Here is a 6,518-nt window from a genome sequence, read left to right as displayed (position 1 = left end):
TTAATGTTGGGGGGAACTTTGAACACCTAAGGCGTCGTCACCTTGAATGATAAAATTTTGCGGTCTTCAGTTTTCAAGTACATATCAAGTGCCCTATCAACTGAAAGTAAAGTAAAAAAATTCTTGGTCGAAGATCGATTTTGTTAATGTGCCCATAGGCTATTGCCTAGGCAATGCCTAGGCAATGTTGGGGGGAACTTTGAACACCTAAGGCGTCGTCACCTTGAATGATAAAATTTTGCGGTCTTCAGTTTTCAAGTACATATCAAGTGCCCTATCAACTGAAAGTAAAGTAAAAAAATTCTTGGTCGAACATAGATTATGTTAATGTGCCCATAGGCAATGCCTAGGCTTAATGTTGGGGGGAACTTTGAACACCTAAGGCGTCGTCACCTTGAATGATAAAATTTTGCGGTCTTCAGTTTTCAAGTACATATCAAGTGCCCTATCAACTGAAAGTAAAGTAAAAAAAATTCTTGGTCGAAGATAGATTTTGTTAATGTGCCCATAGGCTATTGCCTAGGCAATGCATAGGCTTAATGTTGGGGGGAACTTTGAACACCTAAGGCGTCGTCACCTTGAATGATACAATTTTGCGGTCTTCATTTTTCAAGTACATATCAAGTGCCCTATCAACTGAAAGTAAAGTAAAAAAATTCTTGGTCGAACATAGATTATGTTAATGTGCCCATAGGCAATGCCTAGGCTTAATGTTGGGGGGGAACTTTGAACACCTAAGGCGTCGTCACCTTGAATGATAAAATTTTGCGGTCTTCAGTTTTCAAATAAATATCAAGTGCCCTATCAACTGAAAGGAAAGTAAAAAAATTCTTGATCGAACATAGATTATGTTAATGTGCCGATAGGCAATGCCTAGGCTTAATGTTGGGGGGAACTTTGAACACCTAAGGCGTCGTCACCTTGAATGATAAAATTTTGCGGTCTTCAGTTTTCAAGTACATATCAAGTGCCCTATCAACTGAAAGTAAAGTAAAAAAATTCTTGGTCGAAGATAGATTTTGTTAATGTGCCCATAGGCTATTGCCTAGGCAATGCCTAGGCAATGTTGGGGGGAACTTTGAACACCTAAGGCGTCGTCACCTTGAATGATAAAATTTTGCGGTCTTCAGTTTTCAAGTACATATCAAGTGCCCTATCAACTGAAAGTAAAAAAAAATTCTTGGTCGAACATAGATTATGTTAATGTGCCCATAGGCAATGCCTAGGCTTAATGTTGGGGGGAACTTTGAACACCTAAGGCGTCGTCACCTTGAATGATAAAATTTTGCGGTTTCAGTTTTCAAGTACATATCAAGTGCCCTATCAACTGAAAGTAAAGTAAAAAAAATTCTTGGTCGAAGATAGATTTTGTTAATGTGCCCATAGGCTATTGCCTAGGCAATGCATAGGCTTAATGTTGGGGGGAACTTTGAACACCTAAGGCGTCGTCACCTTGAATGATACAATTTTGCGGTCTTCATTTTTCAAGTACATATCAAGTGCCCTATCAACTGAAAGTAAAGTAAAAAAATTCTTGGTCGAACATAGATTATGTTAATGTGCCCATAGGCAATGCCTAGGCTTAATGTTGGGGGGGAACTTTGAACACCTAAGGCGTCGTCACCTTGAATGATAAAATTTTGCGGTCTTCAGTTTTCAAATAAATATCAAGTGCCCTATCAACTGAAAGGAAAGTAAAAAAATTCTTGATCGAACATAGATTATGTTAATGTGCCCATAGGCAATGCCTAGGCTTAATGTTGGGGGGAACTTTGAACACCTAAGGCGTCGTCACCTTGAATGATAAAATTTTGCGGTCTTCAGTTTTCAAGTACATATCAAGTGCCCTATCAACTGAAAGGAAAGTAAAAAAATTCTTGATCGAACATAGATTATGTTAATGTGCCCATAGGCAATGCCTAGGCTTAATGTTGGGGGGGAACTTTGAACACCTAAGGCGTCGTCACCTTGAATGATAAAATTTTGCGGTCTTCAGTTTTCAAATAAATATCAAGTGCCCTATCAACTGAAAGTAAAGTAAAAAAATTCTTGATCGAACATAGATTATGTTAATGTGCCCATAGGCAATGCCTAGGCTTAATGTTGGGGGGAACTTTGAACACCTAAGGCGTCGTCACCTTGAATGATAAAATTTTGCGGTCTTCAGTTTTCAAGTACATATCAAGTGCCCTACACGCCTGGTTCGTTTCGAACATTTAGTTCTGGAGTTCGAACGTGCCGCGCCCCGCTGCCCCTCTTCCCGCCAGAATCGGAGCCCCGCCCCAGCCCCGCCCCCGGTGAACCATAGGACCTTTGACCACCGGAAGAATAAGGATAATGGTCACGTGCCGCGATTTTCAGCTGACACAAGATGGCTACAGTGTTGAACAAGCGGATTTGCAGCAGACAACCGCACAAAATTGGCTTTTTTAAGCAAATCGGCTTATTTCTGACGATAGTCAACTTCCTTCTGTTCCAAGGAGGTCCCAAGACAAGGTAAACGTTTCTTAAAGATTCTGAACGACCCCAAGTTTTCCCGTTTCCAACTCGGACTGTTTTCGTAACATGATATATGTCTCCACGTAATGCAATGGTTGCCATTTGTGTGACACTTTTTTTATCACCGCTGGACCGCGTTGAAAATATAGTTAAATCTGTATATTTTAGCTCGTGTTTATGAGCCATGTTATAATGATTCTGTCTTAGTTCTAACAAGCAACTGTTGTAGTTTGCTCATTTTCTTATGGATTTCTGTTTCTGTAACTTGTGCAAAGTAATGTTACTCGCTTATTTTTGCTGCTAATTATAAAGGTGCCTTTTGTTGTGGACGTTTTATGCCACAGTATCGACTTTACTTATTTCGCTTTGATTATCTGCATAGGGGAACCATGAGACGTTGTCTTGTGTATGCAACCGTACAACGGCAAGAAGATTACAACCAAGCTTGTAAACTGTAAGTAATCATTTGTTATTCCTAAAAATTAGAACAAAATGTATCTCTATCTGAAGTCTCCCTGTTGATGGTACCACTTAGTTCCCTATGCCAAATATAGCAGCATTTTTGCACTGAAAAACTAACATCAAGCAATGTGTGTCGTGCTGTTTTTCTCCATACAAACTTTCATACAAGCTGCAGTAATGTTTTGATGTTGTCTAGTAAGCTTACCTTTACAAATACAGTCTTGAACATGACAAATGCAAAGATATATTCCAGTCTGTTTCATGATCAAACAAAATGGTAACCTAACACTGCTTAATATAGACAGCAATATGTGTGCATATATGCAGATTGCAGAATGTACAAAACATGTACACAAAAAACAACAAATATTTACATGGATGTGAACTGATAATGAACCTCAAGATATTTTGCCCATTTCATGATATTACTAAGCATGCAGTCATTTCCCTGAAAATTATATCAGATGCCTTTAGCAGTTTCAGCATTGACAGCACAAATTATGCACCCTCCTCCCCACTGTATTATTCTCATTGTGCATGTTTGATGTTGGTTCTACCTAGGTGAATCTTGTGTTAATGTGGTCTACAGGATGCTACAAATGTTCAACACAAAACATCCAGGTTGTTAACTGTAAGTAGGGTTTTATCATGTTGCTTTAAAACCTAACAGATTTTAAAAACCCAAGTGAACTAGTGCTGTACATTCTAGTTTTAAGATCACATGCTGCAACAACTTATCCCTGAGGTGATAAATTAGCATAGACAATACTGGTTTGTGCAGGTGGAATCACAGATGTGACAGAAACAGGTGAAGTTGAAAATGCAGTTTGGAAAGAGGTTGCATTAATTTTGATTTTGAGTTGAAATGTAGTAGTATGCCCTATCACTGGCATGCCAGAGAGTTCTTGGTTGAACAACAAATGTATTTCAGGGACCTGTATTTACCATGCAGTATGGTTGTGTGAATTTCATATGTTCCCTAATAGTGATTATTGTCATATCACTAGGATTGTTACAGCACAGGATGCATCACTGTATTTCTTGTAGAATCTAAACAACATATACATGTGTAACAATACATACAAAATGATGGACCAAAAAATCTATTTTTTTTAGTGTTTTATTATTATCAGGTGTATTTTTTGATTTTTTTGTTATACTGTTATAGTTTTCAGATGGAAATGGGGTAGGTAACGTTACATTAGTATCTCACTTTTTTGTTTTATGTCAACAAACATGAATATATCTAAACAGGGCTATGCTACTTTCATTTGGAAATTTGAATACTACAAGAGTACCACATTTGTTTGAATTACCAAGCTCACTCTATAGAAAGTACTGATAAGCTAAAGTCAGGGAATACTCATTCCATTCAGGAAAAGTATTCTTGCTTTTACTTACACATGCAACATTTATTTGAACAAAATTATAATAGAAAAATTGACAACTAATGTCTGTTTAATATTTCTACTATCATTTAGCTTTTTTCTTTGTTTTTTTTTAAGGAGAAAGCAGCTGTTGTCCCAGTTTTCAGTGATTTCCTGAGAGGTCCTCCCTGACTCCAAGTTGATCCCATACTGTTTCAGCCATCTTAGGAGGGTAAGTAAGTATATATATATATCCTTGGTATTTGTTAACAGGTTACTCATTGATGTTGATAGTTTTGTGACAAAATTAATAATAGAATAAGTGCCATTCCCTGAAGTATCAACCACCGGTTCAGACTGTTTTTTCACACATAACAAAGAATATGTACAGTACAGCATATGTGAGTGTTACAGACCACAGTTGGTATCTAAGTTCTTTGTATCAGAGCAGACCTGTTCATATGTGTTCATAGATTTTTCACAACTGTTTTGTGGTAATCAGTAAAAAGGGGTCTGGGATAATGTTTAGACTATGTTGATTTCATTCGATGGCTGTCTTATAACTAATTCAAGCTGGTCTATGTGTCTCACAGAGTCAAAATACAACAGTCATGTGTTTTTGTAAAACTTTATTCATACCATGTATTTTGATTTAATTGTTCCATTGGTTATAGGAGCTGAAGGTAAATTTCATCTCTTTATTTCCCTTGTCTGCACCTATGTCATGTTAAGGTCAACCTGGGCCATCAACAGGTGACCATCATGAATTCTGATCTGATTTGGAATTTGGCACAGTCTTCAGCAAGTCTTACAGATCAGCTAGCGGTACCAGCTAAAGTTCATGTGCAAGCTGCACCTGCTGTCCCCTATTGTTGTACTACATTCAAGTACTGCTCAATAACTTGTTGTTTTTGACGTAACATCCTGTTATTGACTTTCTTACCTTCATTTATTTATCTTTTTGACAGAAGTACTTTGAAATCTCTTAGCATTCCAACTTGATGATATATCTATTATGATATAATATTTTTCTGTATCAATGGAATGATTTCTGCACTTGTCATAGAGGTGACAGCAATGTAAAATATGAAGTACCACTTGTCACCATTGTTAACTTGCAATGTTTTCTTTGTATTGTTTCATGTTGCAATTAGCCCTCAGGCATAAGAACTTGCAAATAAAACTCGTTATTGTATTCAGTGTCCTTTCGTCTTGTTATTTTTGTCTATATTGAATCAACACAATGATAAAGACAAATCATATCTGTACAACAGTTCATTGTCCATTTGTCCTGTGTTTTAGTCACTTTACTCCTGACCAAAGTGATTAGAAGATTGTTCCACCATAGTCAACGGATGCGTATTTGATTGGTCACTAGAAATATTTAAATCTTAAGTTTTAGGAGGCCATATGCAAAGTCTTGGCAGCCTTATACAGTAACTTTGAACTGACAGTCCGCAAAGTCTTTAAAAGTTCCGTAAATCTACGATTAACTACGTGGGCCAGCCACCGCTGCCTGCGACATGGCGTTCTTATAGGGGTTCTACCCTTCCGTAACGCCCCCACGGCCAGCGCGGTTTTCCGTGCTTAAAAAAAGTGTCACACACAACAGACCGCCATAAAACTGTAAAGTAGCATACTATTCATTCAAAAAGTCTATGTAAATTAACGGCTAAACTTGCAGAACAATACAAATAAACAATTTCTTGGATGGTCATGTTCATATCAATTACGTAATTCACCGCGCTGGATGAAAATAAGCACATGATTTGACATCACCAAGACTTATGAAAACTGCAGGAAATATGTAAAAACATAGTTTAAGTATGTTAAACAAGCTTCTACTAAGATGCGGCGATCAAAAGCAGGCAACTCAGATAAAGCGTATTGCAAGAAATGAGCTTTATTTGCGATGCAACACACATTTTCCGAGGTGCCGCTAGAAGGCCATCTTGACGTTGCCCTTAGCAACGCCGCTCTCGTTCCACAAAATTTCGTCTCGTTCCCTGGAAACTAAATGTTCGAAAATCGCGTTCTGAAACCGGCGTGCCTATCAACTGAAAGTAAAGTAAAAAAGTTCTTGGTCGAACATAGATTATGTTAATGTGCCCATAGGCAATGCCTAGGCTTAATGTTGGGGGGGAACTTTGAACACCTAAGGCGTCGTCACCTTGAATGATAAAATTTTGC

At 37.8% G+C, this 6,518-nt stretch overlaps 1 long non-coding RNA gene across 2 annotated transcripts; it reads left to right on the top strand.

The window, feature by feature from the left end:
• The first annotated feature begins 2,198 nt into the window (after window positions 1–2,198).
• On the top strand, window positions 2,199–5,286 carry LOC136432565 (uncharacterized). 2 transcript variants are annotated; one of them, XR_010755542.1, is made up of 3 exons: window positions 2,199–2,953; window positions 4,467–4,560; window positions 5,061–5,286. It is a non-coding gene; the product is annotated as an uncharacterized lncRNA (long non-coding RNA). The 2 variants fall into 2 exon arrangements; XR_010755541.1 differs by lacking the exon at window positions 2,199–2,953 and adding an exon at window positions 3,526–3,592.
• Window positions 5,287–6,518: the final 1,232 nt, after the last annotated feature.

The sequence above is a fragment of the Branchiostoma lanceolatum genome, chromosome 4 (assembly GCF_035083965.1).
Source record: "Branchiostoma lanceolatum isolate klBraLanc5 chromosome 4, klBraLanc5.hap2, whole genome shotgun sequence".
NCBI classification, from domain to species: Eukaryota; Metazoa; Chordata; class Leptocardii; order Amphioxiformes; family Branchiostomatidae; genus Branchiostoma; species Branchiostoma lanceolatum.
The sequence above is the reverse complement of the archived record's forward strand: the minus strand, read 5'-3'. Positions and strand labels throughout refer to the sequence as shown.